The following is a 19,491-nucleotide window of genomic DNA, read 5'->3' on the forward strand; positions in this document are numbered from 1 at the left end:
GGATTGTATGTTAATCACATCAAGAAGAAAATTTTAACTTTGTATTTAACTATCACTAGAGAATGAGCAATGTTTCATCTCTTACTGGGGAAGCTGCAAATCCTTTGCTTTTCTGTGCCTTGAGAACTAGGTCACACTAATAATCAATACCCACTTGTCTGTCTTTGTTCATTTATATATATGAGCTTCCATTTCCAGAAGTAATGAGTGAGGTTATCTGGGAAAAATTCCATGCTGAAAATGACTAGGAAAGTTGGATAACATATTTTTACAATCTTCTTTAGAAGAATCTTGGACTGACAAAATAGTAAAAAATTATTTAGCTAAAGTCTAAGAAATATTAGTATCCAAAGAGCAAACAACCTTAAAGTTCTTTTGGTGTTAAGTGCATATTTTTACTTACCTTTTGTTGGAAAAAGAAAGAGAGAGAGGAAAAAAAAAAAAAAAGAGACCAAAATCAAGTCTCAGAAAATGACACTCTAACAGAGAATCCACTATACAAAAACAGCATCCCTCTGGGTGAAAAGCATAACATAAGTGAACAAATCTTAATGAAAAGCAAAAGCCCAGATGTTAAAAGCCTTCTGAAGTCTAGGGACAATCAAACCGTCACTTGATTTGAGGTGATTCCAGACTGGTTATGTATCCAGGTGATTGGTCAAAAATTTTAAGTCTCTCAGAGGAGAATAACCTCATTCAAGGTCGCACGTTGTTCCGCAATTTTTAAGAAATAATTTGATAAACACAGAGATTGTTGGCACACTAGCAGATTTGACTCCATGATGGAGAGCCATTAGTAAAAGGAAACAACTCATGAAAGAAGCAAAGTCAAACATGAAGAAACCCCATGGATCCATGTAAGTACACTATAAAGAAAAATTCTGTGCTTAAATCATCTTATTGGAATGGCAGAAAACAAATGAAAAATCTCGGAAGGATATAAAGAGTGATGGATAATAAAAGTACGTTCAAAGAAACAACAGAGTGTTTGCTGACTTCCCATGAGCAGCAATGGAAACCTTGAGCAGTGGAATAATATCTTTCATATGCTAAAAAAAAAAAGAAAAAAAAAGCTGCCCTAGAATTCTTAAACCAGTGAAAATATCTTTCATATATTAAAGTGAATAATTTCAGACTCCAACTAAAAGAAAAGTAGACCTTAAATTAAGAAATTTTTCAATGAAATTTCATATAAATTGATAATTTCATTAAATGTAAACATACTGAGTGTTCTAGTTAAGAGAAAATGAGTATACTCAGAACTAAAAATAAAATAAAATGCTAGAAAAAGAAAAAAAATGTTGTTACTATATATATACATATATATACACACAGTAAAAAAGTTGAGTCAAGAGATGAGAGCTGACATACAGAAAGTAACAAAGGGAAAAGAAAATCGTCATACCCATATATGGTGACTTTAGAGATTCTTGACCTAAAGCCTTCTTCAAACCATGACTTGCTGCCTTGGTGGCTATGAATCTCATCAGCCAAAAGTCTTCGGTTCTCAGTAACTTCAAGGATTGCTTCAACTGTAAACAGGCACCTCAGGCAAGGACATACCTTCCTGGACCACATTTACCAGATAACTGATTGGGACAGAGGTATTAAGTCCTGGATAATTTATCATGAATTGAGTTATTTTGGCCTTGGGGCTACCTGTGGGGTTGCCTTAAGATGAAAGGCCTGTATCATTGCTCTACTTCCTCTAATCAGTCCGGTCCACCCATCCTTTCACAAGGAATTTCTTCTTGAGATTCATAGAAATGAAAAACCTATGAATAGGTTTTTCATAGGTTTTTCATTTCTATGAATCTCAATATAGCCAATAACATGCAAAATAGACACAATAAGGGAGAGTCAGTATATCAAAGAAACCACAAAACTCCAGAAAGAATCAGAAATTCTTATAAGTGGAAGATTTTAACTAACTTCTGTCACGTTCATCCAAATATTCAAATCTCACATAAAATCAGAATAGAAAAAAAGGAACCCTGCTTAACTAATTATCTAAGGTGAAAACAGAATTAAACCAGAAATAGACAATTCACAAGGATACATACATTAGACAACACACTCCTAAAACACTCCCGAATCAAAGAAGAAATCAAAAGAAAATTTATTATGACAAGAAAATCATTAACATAAAAATCAAGATAGTGATTACTTCTGTGAGGTGAGGAGAGTATGGATCTGATGAAGAAAATACATGCGTGAATCTAATAAATTGCTGCCAAACTGTTTCTTGATAGAGCTGGCAGTTATATTAGTGTTCATTATCTTAGATATTTATCTTTTCTGTAGTGTTGTATATATGTTTTTTTTACATTTATCATATCAGAAAAAATACTAGGATTTTAAAAAATTGTGATCAAAACATCAAAAATTAAATTGAATATAGAATAATTGTAATTATCCTGATATAACTTGAGAAATTAAATATTTTAAAGTTGAGAAAGAAATGAGAAGGTGAGCGAATTGTACAGTTTTCACCTGGGTATTTGGCATTCTGCAGACATGGATACAGAAAGCTACCATTTTATCAGCATAAGTAATATTTGAGCTACTCCAAGAAAACTTTTTCCCAACCCAGCCTTGCTTCCTGGAATTTCAAAAAACTCAGCTAGTCAAGTGAGTTACTAGAAGTGCTGTCAGGTACACCAGTGCATCACTTGCCCTCCTGACACAAAGTGACACATCTGGGAAATCTTATGCTGCCAGGATTCTACACTTAGGTCCGATCTACTGATCACCACTATTTTACTTTCTTTCTGGTTAAGTTAAATGTATTAAGCTGTTAACTTACTTATTGGAGATGTTTTAAAAAACAGTAATTTCATAATTTCACTTAAACTTTCTGGTTAAGTTAAATGTATTAAGCTGTTAACTTACTTATTGGAGATGTTTTAAAAAACAGTAATTTCATAATTTCACTTAAACAGTAAATTTTTAAAGAATTGAAAACTATGGCACCATCTTCAAAAGAAGTTCCCACCATAGCCCTTTAGTGTAAATAAACCAGAACATCATTTTTGTGAAGTACCATGTAGTGAAGTAGCATAACTTCAAGCTCCACCTTCACCTCGTAGTAACAAGAAATTAAATGGAAAACTCGTTTCTTTAATTAAAAATCACTTTGGCTCTATTTTTGTTGAAATATTTAGGTTGATTTTTCTGTTTACATGGCTTTATTATTATCATTGTTAACATTAACTTAAGTATTACACTGATCAAATAGTAAATGACAAAATCAACTTCATCTTAAAATTCTAACAATTTTGAAAATAATAGATTTCATATTTTCTCCTCTATGATGCTATCATTTTGAGGGGAATTTTTTTTTTATGTTTGAGATTGGTAGAAATATCTTTGTGAATTTTAATAAGGTTGTCAGGATTTGTAAATTCTCGAGATACTTGCTTGTCTTCCACTGACAAAATATTCTCGGAGAAACACACAGTAAACAGTTCAAATAAAGTTAAGTAGTATTCTTTGCCCTATGGGTGGATTTAGCAGTAAGTAAAATCTTCAGACAACTCCAAAACGAACTAATGTATCTAGTCACTGGTTTCTCTGCAGGAGCATATAGACTATTATGATTGCTTCATGTTAAAGGAATTATAAACAAAAGACTAGAATAAACCAATATTTTTGAGAGATTTGACAGGCATCCCATGGAGGAGCACATGCATATTATTTTATACTTGTCAAATACCAGCCACATTTGTTCTTTTATCAGGAAAAAAAAAAGCATGCTGATAAACTGAGAACAGTTTTCTAAAATATGATAGACATCATATTTGTGAAAGTATTCTCAGTAGTGGACATTCTGCTGTAAAATCCTTTGCCAGCAAGAAAGATAATGACAGATTAGAATGAAGGTTTCAATTAGAGGAAATCCCTGTGCATTATCTGAACTATAACTGTTTTGTTTCAGTTTGTCTATGGTATAGAGAGGCTCTAGGACATGTGAAGCGATAGAGCACGGCATAGGGAACGCAGTTAGCATTAATGTAATGGCTAGGTGGAGAGCCAGAGGAGAGAAAGAGCAATTAGGGGGATCATTTTATGAACTATATAAATATCTAACCAATGTACTGTATACTTCAAACTAATAATAAAATAAAATTTAAAAAAAAACTTATATTAATGGCTCACTTAGAGATAAATAATGGCTAAAAAAAGAGATTGGTAAGTGATATTATAGATTATTTCTAGTAAGATCTCCAAGAACCAAGCCACATATTCTATGCCAGTAAAGAAATCTAAACATATAAAAAGTATTCTCTCTCATGTTAGTACTTTTAGGAAAAAAAATACACATGCCATTATCTAGGACTCTTTTGCATATCATGGCAAGCACTTACCTTATTTATTATAAAATAAAATTAACAGTTGCTAAAGGCAAAAGAAAAACTTCATGTTTATAGTGATAAGGCATAAGAAAAACAAGTGATTTGTTGTCAGTTCCTCTGTGAAGCTAAAATGTTGATTATTGTAAATTCTATCTATGGCTCCACAGAAGTGAAGTAATTGATCAAGAGGAATAATTGGAAAAATTATTTTTAAGTAGCCAGCGAATGGTATCCTAAAGGTACTATTGTCACGGAAGTCAGCTAGACAGTGAACAATGAGATTTTGGAATTATGCTTACCTTTGGTGTGTTTTGAAGGAGCCAAATATTATCAATTTGGGGAAATGGGAGGTTGAAACTTACTCAATGACTTACAACCTTCCTCCTCACAGGAGAGCCCTATGATTTCAAGTGTGCAATTGAGGGAAGATGTTGGACTTTTTTGTAGGCTGCTTCATAGACTAAACTCTGGTAGCCAAAGTTCCCAATTACAATTAAGATTTTCCTATTTATATGTCCTATTTTCAGGATATGCTTTGTAAGGTACAGTAGCAGCTATGCAAGTTATATATGTTTAATGAAATATTTGTAACCTGTAATCACTTCATTATGAAATTCACGGTATGACTGAAAATTACCTCTGACAATTTTTGATTCGAAAACTTGTATCATGGACATTGGTGTTTTTGACTATACGATCTTGAAGTGCTTCACCCTATTCTCTGGGTTTCAAACATGTTTAGCTAGGATTCGTATTCTGATGTAGAAAAAAATCCTCAGTAACTGAACTAAAATTCACTTATTCATCATTTAGTCATCATTTCAAAAATACTTATTTGAAGTTGGTATATCATAAGAAATTTTGATAGTATAAATAAAGTAAGCAAATGTTATTCTTTATGTTGTAACATTTAAATAATACTGAATATATCATCTTGTCCCCCAAAATCCTTGGGAATCGTTGAGTTAAATGCAAAAAACAAAAACAACTGTCTATTTTTAAACTGATTTAAGAATTATTACTACAATTGTAATTGAATGGAATAAAAAAACTTTCTAAGTAAATAATTAGAATGGTTTTCTGAAAAGGAACTAGTCTTCCTGTTTATTTGCTTTTTTGTATTTGTCTGATTACAAAATCCTGAGACAAAATAGAATAACCAGACAATGTGGATATGTTTGTGGGAAAGGTGGGAAAATGTAAATTTTAAGAAAGTTGGTATTGATGAGTTCATTGAAAGCTGGAATTGGCCTGAGGACAGTCAGATAATTGAGACTAGGCAGAAGAAACTAAATTTCGTGCATGAAAGAAATGCTTTAAAGAGATCTTGGCTTATTTCACTATTTTGCCGCATGTAACTTTCTCTCTGCCGATTTACTGTATCTTTTCCTTGTAAAATAAATGACCATGAGTGTGTCAGTGTCTGAGTCCTATGAGTTCTACAAGCCAGTCATTGATCCTAGGGGTAAACTTTGGGACTCCAAGTAGAGCATTTAACCTTATATATCATGAGTTCTGGGGTTTAGGACAGGGCATATTCAGAGTGCCATTGTTCTGCCTGTAATATTGTTGAACTGTTATTATTTCTTAGTTTCTGGATGAAATAACACTTTCTTACATTAAAACAAAGGCATATGTCTGATATAGAATCAAATAAAGATGTGGAAGCTATTACATGACCATTACAGTAAAAATGAAGAAGAAAGAGAGAGGAAGGAGCGGGGGGAGGAAGAGAGAAAGAGGGGGGATGTGCAATTTGCTGCTACAGAACATAATGTAAAATCTATATTTTTGTATAAAAACGTTAAAGGCAATAAAGCCAACAATATTAAATGTTATTACTAACAAAGGCATAGTGAATTAGATAAGGAGAGTGAAAAAAGACAGTGACTCACGGAGGCAAACAGTGGTTTTCATGACCCTTTAATATCTATTACAAACAGAATGTAAGACTAGAAATATTGATCATTTGGAATTTGTTCTAAGTGTTCTGACGTCCACTGTGGGAAATAGGGAATTTAGTATGAATGTCAAGCCACAAGAATAGATGCTTTGTCTATTTTTTAATATAACTTTTTTTTTTGTCATCTGAGAAATAGTAGTTCTCTTGCTAGCTGTTAACTGTTCCTGTGCAGTTAACCTCCTCCCTTGTCTTTGAGGGACTAAATATTGTTTAAACTTTTAAATTTCTAGAGTCAAATGTTAGGAAAGCAAAGTGGAAATAAAGCTACTTCCATGGACTCTAAACATCAGTTTGAGTCTATTCTTAAAGAAAAAAAGTCATTTTTTCTACTAAGAAATTAGGTTTGGAGTAAATAATTTTTATCAATTAATAAGGAGAACTGTTAATATGCAGACAGCCAAATCAACATCTGAACCAGAGATGGGATTACCAAGCAGCATCTTGGAGCATATACCATGTTAATATGTACAGTCAAAGTCCTTCAGAGAATCTCCTTAAGGATAGTAATATATGTGTTTTCCTTTCCATTTTCTTGCCACTATCTTATTTTATTTTCTTTCTAATCTTTTGTTTTCTGATTGTGTTTTTGGTTTTAGTTAATCCATTCTCTAATATACCTAGTCACCTTTGTTTTCCTCAAACATACATCCATTTCTGAGCTCATCTGACTTCCCTGCATATATCCCTTTAGTGACTTCCTTTGACTTAAACAGTGCAGTCTGCAAATGGCACACAGTGATGCAATTTAGATGACAATCATCATCATAGCACAGTGTCTCCACGAATTTTGTTTCCTCTTGGATAGTCCTTCCTCCTCCTCTTCATCCAGCCATCTGGTTTTTCTAATTGATTTTTAAAACTCAAGTTAAACACAATTTCTTTCATAAAGTGTTCTTATGAATCACAGGACTTGTATTCTCTCAGTGCTTTATCATCCTCTGATTATCTTGTGGTTCTTAATGTATTTGCCAATAATTCCTACAAAGTAAACCTTTGAGGGCATGTGTTCTGTCTTACCAGAAGTTTTGTGCCTAGAGCCTGTCTTACTGCCTAGCAAATATTAACTGTTCAGTGTTTGATATATGTTTAATGAATGCTGGTGAAGGGCTAGAATGCAGATATTCCGGTTGAAATGGAATTATCAGCTTATATCAGCTTGCTAGACCTGTTTCCCCTTCTATGGCTTTTGGCATTTTGTGTATACTCCCAGTTTCTCCAGCATTGTTTCTCAATTGTATAGTTCATTTACTTTAATTTCAACAATGCTTGTTACTTTAAAAAGTAACTATTGTTTTTTTTTTTTTAAAGGAAGTAATTATAGATTGAAATAACCTGGCACAATGCCTACCTCCCTCTTTAAAGTAACTGAGTGAACTTTAAGTTTTATTTCACATATATTTATATGAAGAGAGACAGGGCAAAGAGAGTTTCAGATCAAGGGTAGAATATCGGGAGGGCTAAAGGTGGGAGCCTGGGTCTCTGCAAGATCTGCGGTTTCTTTTCTCACATGGAATTGAACATGAAACAGACTAGCTTTTTTCTTTGCTTTTACATGTAACAAGATTTTTTTTTCCATACAGCTTTCTCAATGAATTTTCATCGTATATTTATTAGCTTGTCTTGTTGCCTTAGAAATACACCAATTTTAGAGGATATATGTAGCAAATGCAATCCTGCAGAGTGCCTACTCAGGTTTCTAACAGTCCCTTTGGGGAAGATATTACTCAGTAGATATAGCGCCATTCGCGGTACGAGTACTCAGGTTAGACCTATTCTGCAGGTAGTGGCAGTGGCAGCGGGGAGGCAGGTTTGAGAAAAATGGCAAACAGACCAATAAAAGTTACATTGTGGATGAGGCAAGGTACAGGAATAAGGCTAAACAGTGGCAAAATAATAATGAGCCACATAAGCTTTGCTAAAAATTGGACTATATCTAGATGTCGTTGAAAGAGGGGCCAGATGCAAGGAGATTTAATTATTTAATAAAATTAACAAATTTTCATTGAGCATCTACTATATTTTTGCAGATACTGTGCAAGTTAGAGTTACAAAGCAAGAAATTGTAAGGGAATCTTATAAGCCTGCTGACATGTGAAAGGGGCAAAAAAGATATATAAGAGAGTTATAAATAGAGTTACCAAGATTGGTTGATCAACTGATAGAAATTATAAAGGAGAAGAAGAAATTAAGGGAAAAACTCAGGGGTAGATAGATATGTGACAGTCTTCAAAATATTAAAATGTAGAGTTTTGCTAAAAGTTATAGTAAAGAAAATCAGTTCAGTTTTGGACATTTAAAGTTTAACCATATTTTCATAATCTGGAGGACAGATTGGCATGCAATTAAGTGTAATTTCCTGGTGCCCAAGGAGGAAAAGCTGAAAGAAAAATATGTATTTGATAAATAGTAAGAAAAAAAATTGCAAAAAAAGATATGTATCAATAGTTCTTATTAAAGAGTTCTGTTAATAATACATGAGTTATTATGTCATACAAATATATTTCACACTAACATTTTAATAAAATTATATTTTGTAATCAAAAGAATGAATATAAAAAATTAAACATTTTTATACATGCAATTGGCCAAGATTAAAAATATTATGGCAAGATTTTTTAAAAAATTATTTTCGTAACACTCTGGGAACTCTGAATTGGTGTACCTTCTTAGAAAGTAATTTGACAATTTTATATCAGGAAATTAAAAATATTTTTGGGGGGCTATTATTGATAGAAATCTTATCTGTTTAAATAATCAAATATATACATCAATATAACTAATATTTTTATAATGTGGAAAAATTCAAATCAACTGTTAATAAATAGGGGAATTATTAAACATTATGGTAAATATATCTGATGGGATATATTATTTTGTAGTTCAAAAATTATGGTCCTAAATAATTTTTGATGCCTTTAGAAAACTGACATATTGAAAACATCTCGTATATGTTTAATGAAATAATTAAACAACATGGTAATACAAAACTATATCACCTAATCCAAATATGACCAATACAAAATATTATGTATTCACATATGCCATAAATATGTGTATATAACAAATAGGTGGAATTTATCTGATTTATATGATTGATTTTAATTTCCCACCTTATAGTTTTCTGTATTTTGTAATTTTCCTATTGTGAATGTATGTTAATTTATGAATTTCAAGCATCATATTTCTCTGATATACCATCCATGTTCTTTACAGGTAGACTTACCACACATGTTAAGATTTCAAAATAATGTACATCAATTTATAGGGCTTTAGAATCTCGTTTTTCTTAATGGATGTGCTGTTTCCATTTGACCTGAGTACTGAATCAGAGTGGGAAAAAGTTTCTTCAGTTTTCCCTTTCTCCTCCCATAAGGAGGCCTTGGCCAAGGCCTTGGAAGAGAAATTTAGCCGAAGACATTAGGTAAAGAGACTAAGAAATAAAGGCACGTAGGAGAGGAAGGCAGATGTGCATAAGAACATGACCAGCTAGAGAGGCCTGAGTCCTTCACTGCAACTCCCTTTAGAGACTGAAGTAAATGCCTGGGCTGTGCACCAAGTCCAGTGTGAAGAGGGAGCAGAGATACCTGCCAGGTCATGTCTTTTCTAGTTCCTAAGAGCACATAGATTGTTAAATAGGAGCTGTACTCCTCAAAATGAAATTTTGAAATATATTTTGCCATAAAAATTCTCATAAATTATGCTATAGTACCCTAATCCGTTGAGTGATATTTATATCATCTTCACCCATTTAGAGCTCTTCCTCAAAGAGTTTAACACTTAAGTAGTAAGCAAATATCATTGATTTCTTTGGAAGAGAAATAGTTGTAGAGTTCTACTCTTTTGGGTGTTGTATAATGGATAGATAGTGCTGAATTTTCTCCCTGAGAAAACAATAACTGTCATAATTAATAGTGCTCTCTGAACAAGAAAAGAAAAGCCAATTTTTTGTAATTTGGCAGTCATGCATATTAACTCTCAAGGCTAGAATTATATTAATGAATGACATCAGATTTAAGTCATCTTCTCCATTGCACATAAGGATGCACATTCTATTTCATGATCACACAATGTGACATATTTAGATTTGTGACTGAATTGTGACCTTAGGTTTTTTTCTTGCTACTAATCCTTAGAATTAGTGGGTGCATATTTCCTAATGGAAATATATACAAAGAATACTTAAATTCAACAATTAAAAAAAACAAACAATACTGTTAAAACATATAGGCAAATGATGTGAGCAAACACTTCATGAAAGAAGGTATAGTGATGGCAAGTAAGCATATGAAAAGATGGTCAAGATCATATTTTGTAAGGGAATTGCAAATGAAAACAATGTGATACCACTCTATACCTGTTCAAAGCTATAATTCACAATAGAACAAATGTTGATGAGGAAGTAGAACAACAGGAACACTCATTCACTGATAGTGGAAACGCAAAATGGAAGCAACTTTGCAATATAGTTTGTCAGTTTCTTACAAAATTTAACTTACTTTTACCATAGCATCCAGCAATCACATTTCTACCCAAATTAATTGAAAACTTATGTCTATGACAAAACCTGCACACAAATGTTGATAGTAGCCCAACTTCTTTCAAGAAAAGAATGGATAAATGAACAATGGCACATTCATATAATGGAATATTATCAGTGATCAAAAAGAAATGAGCTTTCAAGTCAGGAAAAAGATATAGAGTTTATTTAAATATATATTGATAAGTGAAAGAAACCTATATGAAAAGTCTACATCCTGTATGATTGCAATTATATGGCATTCTAGAAAAGATGAAACTATGGTGACATAATAAAAAGATTAGCATTTGGGAGGGACTTGGTGAAGGGATGGAAGGATGAAAAGTTTCAGCACAGGAGATTTATAGGGCAGTGAAACTGTTCCAAATGATATAATGATGGTGGACACACACTATTACACATTTGTCAAAATCCAGAGAATGAACAAAGCATACGGTAAATCCTAATATAAACTATGAACTTTAGTTGTAATAATGTATCCATATGTGTTCAGCAACTGTACTAAATTAGTAAAAGATGTAAATAATAGGACACACTGTGTGTAGAAGCAGAGGGAGTAAGTACATGGTAACTTCATATTTTCCAATTTTCTTTATCCTAAACTACCCTAAAAATAAAGTATTAATTTTTTTAAAAAAGGTAAAACGAAGAATAAGAGGAAAATGTGAAAAATATACAGCTTTATATGAGGATTAAATGAGAGTTTTCATGAAGCTCTTAGCTCATCCCGACACTTAATATATATCAAGTTTAGAGCTATATGATGGGAGTTATGATGATGAATATGATAATGAGGATAATATCAAAAAGGATATCTCTAGATGGATAAGTACCAATTTACAACAAAGAACTCCCCAAACTCAGAAGAATAAATAAATACTTCCATCAGAGTTAGGGATTGAATACAGTTATGTAGAAATTTTCCACAGAAAAGTGGCATTTGAGCTGAAATTTGAAGAATATGTAAATTTGACTAGGTAGGGCAGGAGATGAGCCTTTCAGAGAAGAAATGGCATTTGCAAATCAATGGATATATCATGCAAACTGGCAAATTTGGGAAACTGATGAGTAACCATACCTAAAAACTAACTTGATGGCAAAAAAAAAAACCCAAAACTATAATCCACAAGCAAAAAGTCCTTTAGAGATGATCTCAAAATTATTACTAGAGTTGTAGTCTATAAAACTTAAACAAATTAATTTTGTGATATTTAGCTATTTTCTTTGTACACTCAGAATAATAGGTTATTAGAGAACATTTCTAGACTGCTTATCTAATATGTTGTGAGTTCATGAAAATACATTATCTTACATGTAGTTTTTCATTAAGAAATTTAGCATTTATAGGGGCTGGATATAATCACTCTAGAAATACTTAGCTATTTGAGTACTTCAGGGAATTTTCATTGATTACTTGAACACAGTTAAAAAAAAACAGTAACAATATATGTGCCCACTTTCTCCATCAAAAGCTTTAGTGAGTATGAATAAGCTAAGGCTTTATGCTGCTATTGTTGCTATTAATCTAAACTTTTAAAATAATCACCTAAGAGGCATGAATGAACATTCTTTTTTTTTTGGATGGGTTTTCATAAAGCAATTTGTAGAGAAATAACTTTTGAAGTTTACATGACAAAAGCACTTTTTATATACATATGTGCATTCGGAAACATTGAATAGTTTTATTCTGTACAACATCAGATATTTTATTGTATTTCTTAGATCAATAGGTGATAAAAACATTTCGTAATTACAGTTTTACAAAGAATCTGCAACATGCAATATCCTGATTACTAAAAATGAAAGTCACTTTAGAAATGTTTTTAAATCTGAAATCTTTTATAATTTTTACAATGCTATTTAAAACGCATTTGCTTCTCCTCATACTTTATTGTTAAAACGTATTATTTATTTATTTTTGTTGATAGTTTTTTTTATTGTATTATCTTTAAGTAAAATGCCATCAGCCTCCAAATTGTTCAGTTGTTTTTTTGTTTTATTTTGCCTTTTTCTTTCTAACTAAACTTCACCAGAACTCTAATAATAGTGATTCATGACTCAAAGATCACAAGGTGATTGATGGCTGCGTAGGTCTGATAATGACACAGTCTGAAATGAAAATACAATTTATGTGGTGTGAAAAATACAGTTGTCCCTAAAGCTTTTAAAGCACCAATGTGGATGTTCATAGGAAGTAGCAGTAGTGATTATGGTTCCAGTTTACCACGGTTAAATTTAGTCTTTGAGGCACCATTTATTACCATCCCAAGTACCCTTTTTTTTTTTTTTTTTTTTAATTATGTCTTAAGCAGAACTCATGGTCATCCAAAAGAGACCAAACTTATAAGTTACTATATCAACTTCTAAAAGTTAACGAGTAGCCTGGGGAGTTATGATTTACTGTCAGTCCACCAAGAAATGTCAGTGCCCTAGAATATGAGGAGGCAAGTGTCATCTAGCTGGATTTGTGAACTTTTCACTTTGCCATTCTGTAGACAGCAAATAGAAAATTAGTCTATAAATAATTGAACTTGAATTTTTTTTGAAAATCTATCACAGCATGTTAAAAGCAATTTTGTTCTTGAATTAGCCCTTCTCAAGTAGTAAATATGTCAAATAGCCTTTAAATAATGCAGCATATAGAGCAACAGATAAGAAGTTTTAATAAGAATAAGAGAAAAGAAGACATTAGAAAATATACACAATGTATGATTTTGTTGGTTGTATTTTCCCTCTGAGAAAATTGGAATATAAATCTGATTTTAAAATGCCAATTAAAAGTAGACAATTTGCATAATGATGCTTTAATATTCTAAGAAAATGATGCAAATTTGTAAATAAACATTTCTAATATGACTTTCTCTATTCTGTACACAGAAGAACATATGTTTCAGCCTTCTTAAGAATTAAAATCGTTACAAGTGACTCAATGGCTCATAAAGATATAGGAAGAGATGAAGGGTGAAATCTTTTAATAAAAGCTCTAGTATATGATTTTTTAAAAAAGTATGATCAGGGATCTAAATAAAAAGACAGCAAGTTTTTAGATTGTTTTAGGGAAACATTTATAACACTAAAACTTTTTTATCATTTTTATATTGTGATACCTGTAATACAGAACAAAATATATATCTTAACCCTGATGTTAAAGAAATTACAGTTGGTTTAGCTATTTGGTAAAAAAAAAAAAAAAATCCAATATTATTGGAATCAATAATTTTGGATATCTTATGAAACTAAAAATAACATGAAATAAAGTGCTACATGGCAAAAAACATATACCACATAAAATATTAGTTTGAGTAATTAGATTTATTATTAAATATTTAAAATATTAAACAATTTCAAACTTACAGAAAGTTGTAAGAATAGTACAAATAACTTTCTTATATCTGAACCAGTTGAGAATAAGTTACTGACATGATACCTCATTACCCAAGAATACTTGAGTGTATATTTTCTTACATATGTGAACATCCTCGTACATAATCATGTACAACCATTGTGATCAGGAAATTCACGTCAGGAATGTGCTTTAAGACTGGAATTGTCTTACTCTGGAACAGACTTTTAATATATTTATAGTTAATTATCACTGTTTACATGCACGCCTACTCTATTTTATCCAGGTAAGAGATGGTGACATCCTGTATCTTGGTGTAAAGGACTTGGGAAGAATTGGCCAGTTTTGAGATATAATTTGAAGGTAGAACCAAGACATCTTACTGAAAAATCTTTCACCTTCTCTTCTTGTCCCTGAGTCAGTGGTTCCTCAGTGGGATTACCAATACTGTTGCCATATGACTCAGATAATGGTTATCTGTGAACTCAACAATATGGACATATTTTGAGTACAGTAAGTCCTCATTTAATGCCATCGATAGGTTCCGCAACTTCAAGCAAACAGATGTATAACAAAACCAATTTTGCTAATTGCTATAAATGAGTCAAATTTCAACGGCATCTCATCAATGTTATAATAAAATGACATTGAATGACAGTGTCATTCTAGGACCTGCTGTAAGCTAAATTGGCTGCATCTAGTGTCACATATTCAATCTGATAACTTCTGGGCCAATGCCATGATACGGCACTACTCTGCAGATGTGTCAAATCTGTATATATTGGATTTTCCCAATTAAAAGGATATAATGTTATATCCATACTATAGTAGATATTTAATCTGATTATATATTTAACTTCCTTGCCTACTATACTTTACCACCTTCATCTGAGAACTTATTGAATACCTCATTGATAGTCACAATATACCAAACAAAATTCCTCTGAGCATAAAAGATTATTTTATATCAAACTGTGAGAGAATGGCAGATGACCACGGGTCTCATCAACCAAAAGCAGTTGCTCTTCAAATAATTTGTACTGGTCTATTGAAGAATTAGTTCTCAGGTATACATCTTTTAATGTTTTATATACTTCTTGAAATCAAGTTTATTTCTTCTTGAATATTAAACCTCTGATCCTTACTTTTTGATTGATATAGGATAAATAGGTCTGGGAATGTAGGAGACAACAATGTTTAATAAATAGAGGACCTCTAGTGACTTAAAAATCTTACAATGACCTAATTTTTCATTTAAAGATAATACTTATTTGCAGATGTGTGCATTCTCCACATGCCTATTATATAAAAACAGTTGATTTTTTCCTACAATTGTAGTAATAAGGGCTCTCAGATTTTGTTCAGAAAAAGTAACATGGCTAACTTATATTTTTTCCTTGATTCTTGTCTACTTCCTACATCTGAGATTTGTTAAGGAGTTGACACTACTAAACAAAAATAATTTCTGGAAGTATTTCAAGACAGTAGTATAAGCAAAATAACAAAAGTAATAGGAAGTGAATTAAAATTGATAATATAGAAGGAAAATCATAAAACATGATGAATGTAAAACATCTTGTTTAAATATATTTTTATTATTTTTTAATGTTCACAATTCTTTATTTTTTAAAGTTTTAAATTTTCAATTACAATTGACATTCAGTATTGTATTAGTTTCATGTGTACAGCATTGTGATTAGACATTTATATAACTTATGAAGCTATTACCTTTGATAGGTCTAGTACTCACCCGACACCATATATAGTTATTACAATATTATTGACTATATTCCCTAAACTGTGCTTTACATCCCTATAACTGTTTTGTAACAGCCAATTTTAATTTTTAATTCCTTCACCTTTTCCACCCAGCCCTGCAACGTCTCTCTCATTAGTTTGTTCTCTGTATCTATGAGTTTGTTTCTGTTTTGTTTGTTTATTTTGGTTTTTATAGATTCCACATACAAGTGAAATCATATGGTATTTGTCTTTCTCTCTTTGACTTATTTCGCTTAGCATAATACCCTCTAGGTCTGTCCATGTTGTTGCAAATGGTGAGATTTCATTCATTTTTATAGCTGAGAAATATCACATTGTATATATGTACCACATCATTTTTATCCATTTGTCTTTTGATTGGACCATTTAATCCATTTACATTTAAAGTAATTATTGATAAGTATGTAGTTATTGCTATTTTATTGTTTTCTGATTATGTAGTTCTTCTCTGTTTCTTTCTTATTCTCATGTTCCCTTCTCTTGTATGTTGATTACTTTCTGTAGTGTTGTGTTTGGATTCCTTTCTCTTTATTTCTTGTATATCTCTCGTAGACTTTTGGTTAGTGGTTACCATGTGCTTCATATATACCAAACTACATTAATAGCAGTCTTTTATTTATGTTGATGGTCACTTAAATTTGAATACATTCTAAAATCACTACTATTTTTACTCACTTTCTCTACATTTATGTTTTTGTCATTAATTTTATTTCTTGTGTGTGTATCCCTGAATTTATTGTAATTATGCATAATCGTTCTTCTTTTGCCATTTAACTTCTGTACTAGCTTTAGTGTTGGTAGATCCACTGCTTTTATTATGTGTTTGCATTTGTCAGTAACAATTTTTTTTGCCGTGTTTTTTATTCATATTTTAGATTTTGTTTCTTCTTTGTAAAGAAGTCCCTTTAACATTTCTTGTAATATTGGTTTCACAGTGATGAACTCTTTTAGTTTTTTCTTGTCTGCTATGTTCTTTATCGTTCTTTCAATTCTAAAGGATAGTCTTGTTAGATAGAGTAATCTTGGTTGTAGTTCCTTGCTTTTTATCCCTTTGAATATTTTGTGCCAATCCCTTCTGGCCTGCAAAGTTTCTGTTGAGAAATCAGCTGACATGCTTATGGGAGCTACTTGTTTCTTTTAAAATTTCTCTTTTTCTTTAACCTTTGGAGTTTTAATTATAATGTGTCTTGGTGTGGATCTCTTTGGGTTCATTTTGTTTGAGACTCTGTGCACTTCCCGGGTTTGTTGTCTGTTTCCTTCACCTGGTTAGGAAAGTTTTCAGTCATTATTTCTTCAAGTAGGTTCTCAACCTTTGCTCTCACTTCTCCTGATTATCCCTATGATGTAAATATTGTTATGTCTGTTATTATTCCAGAGGTACCTTAAACTATCCTCATTTTTTTTTAAATCTTTTTTTCTTCTTGCTGTTCCTATTGGATGTTTTCCTCTACCTTGTTTTACAAATCACTGATTAAATCTTCTGCTTCATTTAATTTGCTATTGATTCCCTCTATATTAGTTATCCCATTAATTTCTGACTAGTTCTTTTTTATATTTTCTAGCTCCGTTTTTATGTTTCCTGTCTCTTTATCGAAGTTCTCACTTAGATCATCTATCCTTCCTCTAAGTTCATTGAGCATCCTTATAACCAGTATTTTGAACTAAACATGTGATAGATTTCTTATCTCAATTGTCTTTAGTTATTTTTCTGTAGTTTTGCTCTGCTTTTTTTTCATTTAGAAAATGTTTCTTTGTCTCCTGGTTCTGCTTGCCTGTGTTTGTTTCTGTTTATTAGGTAGGTCTGCTACATCTTCAGTCTTGGCAGGTTGGCCTATGTAATAGGTAGCCTGTAGGGCCCAGGGCCACAGTCTCCCTGGTCACCTGAGCCAGGTGCTCCAGAGGTGTCCCTTGTGTATGTTATGTGTGCTCTTCTCTTATAGTTGAGACTTAATTGCTGCAGGCACATCCATCGGCGGGTAGACTTGACCCTCAGGCTGACTGGCTTTGAGAACTGATAGTGACTACAGCCGACAAGCTATTATGTAGGAGTGACCCCACAGAGCAAGATTCACTTTAGCAGGGCTCTGATACCTGCTGAGGCCACCCTTTGGGTGTGTCATTTGTGTCACTTATTGGGTGGTGCTCTGGGTTGTTCAAAGTTGGTCATCAAGTGTGTTGTTTTGGAAACTTTTTGAGAGGGGCTCCTGCATAGGCCAAGGTCAGCCATTGCCTGTGTTCACCCAGGGCTACTTGGTAGGAGCTACAAAATGATCTGCAGTTGGTAGATACCTGTGCTGGGCTAGGAGTCACCTGGGAGAGGTTATGCTATAAACTGAGATCAGTTGCCACTAGTGCCAGACCTGAAGCAGTTTAATAAGAGGTACAGGGCATGCCAAGGCTAGCCACTGCTTCTTTGGGTTTTGTGGGTGCAGGGAGTAGGACTTTCCTGTTTTTGCCAGAAAGTTTGCCTCCTGACCAGTCAACAGGGTAAATGTTCTGGTTTATTTTATGGAGGTTACTTATTCCTGGAATTAGTTAATAACAGCAATTGGTTTTTAAAGTACAAGTTCTATCAAACTAATCTAAACCTAATCAGTCAAGGGGAAGAAGTAGATGCAATCTTTCCTGACATTTTATGTGTGGTAGCTACAATGATTTTGTAGCTACCACACATAAAATATTTCTCAGTAAACAAGGAAAACATGTTTTTGTTAGAGCCTGACTTTTAGTTGAAAGCATAACTCCTTGTTTGATTCTGTTTTTTAAAATATCCACTGCCTTTTTGGCAATAAGTGAATAATAACAACAGGAACAACAAGAACGATAAATAAGCTTAGAAGGGCAAAAAAGAAATATTCTTTATATGTAAACTGAATGCAATTTCGCATACTAACAATAATGATATTATCAGTTATATTTTGAGCACTAATGGTTAGTTTACATGCATAATTTACATTGGTATGTATTGACCCAAACATGTATGTTAGTTATTATTAGGAGGCTAAATTCATTCCTGAATAAGAGCCAAAATTTGTAAACCACAGTTTCTCTGGCTCCTACACTAATGCCTGTTTCATTCTATTATATCACTTCCCAATTCATTATGTTAGTATGATTTCTTTTGTTTCTGTTGAAACAAAATAATGCTATGCTTTCTCATCATATTCATTGGAAAAAGGTAGATAAGCCTCATTCCAGGCCACACTGTTTACATGTTGGATAACTGAAATATATACATAAATATAGATGGCTTTGATTGCCATGAAATAAATTCATATTGCCTGTATGAGCTTGTATTTCTTGGGCCTCTTTTCTAGCAATTGGCTTGCTATCCATTTCTATAGAAGAAATACTCCCTCACTTAAAAAACGAAACCAGATCTACCATTCTGGTATCAAAGAATTTTTTTACTCCACTTAGAATTGGAAGGGATATTTAAAGTTATTTAATTTAATCATTCTTTCTATGCTTGAATTTAATGTATGACATTGAATTAAACTTCAATTCATTTGAA

This window comes from Pteropus medius, unplaced genomic scaffold, assembly GCF_902729225.1.
Source record: "Pteropus medius unplaced genomic scaffold, Ma_sr-lr_union100, whole genome shotgun sequence".
In the NCBI taxonomy this organism is placed as follows: domain Eukaryota; kingdom Metazoa; phylum Chordata; class Mammalia; order Chiroptera; family Pteropodidae; genus Pteropus; species Pteropus medius.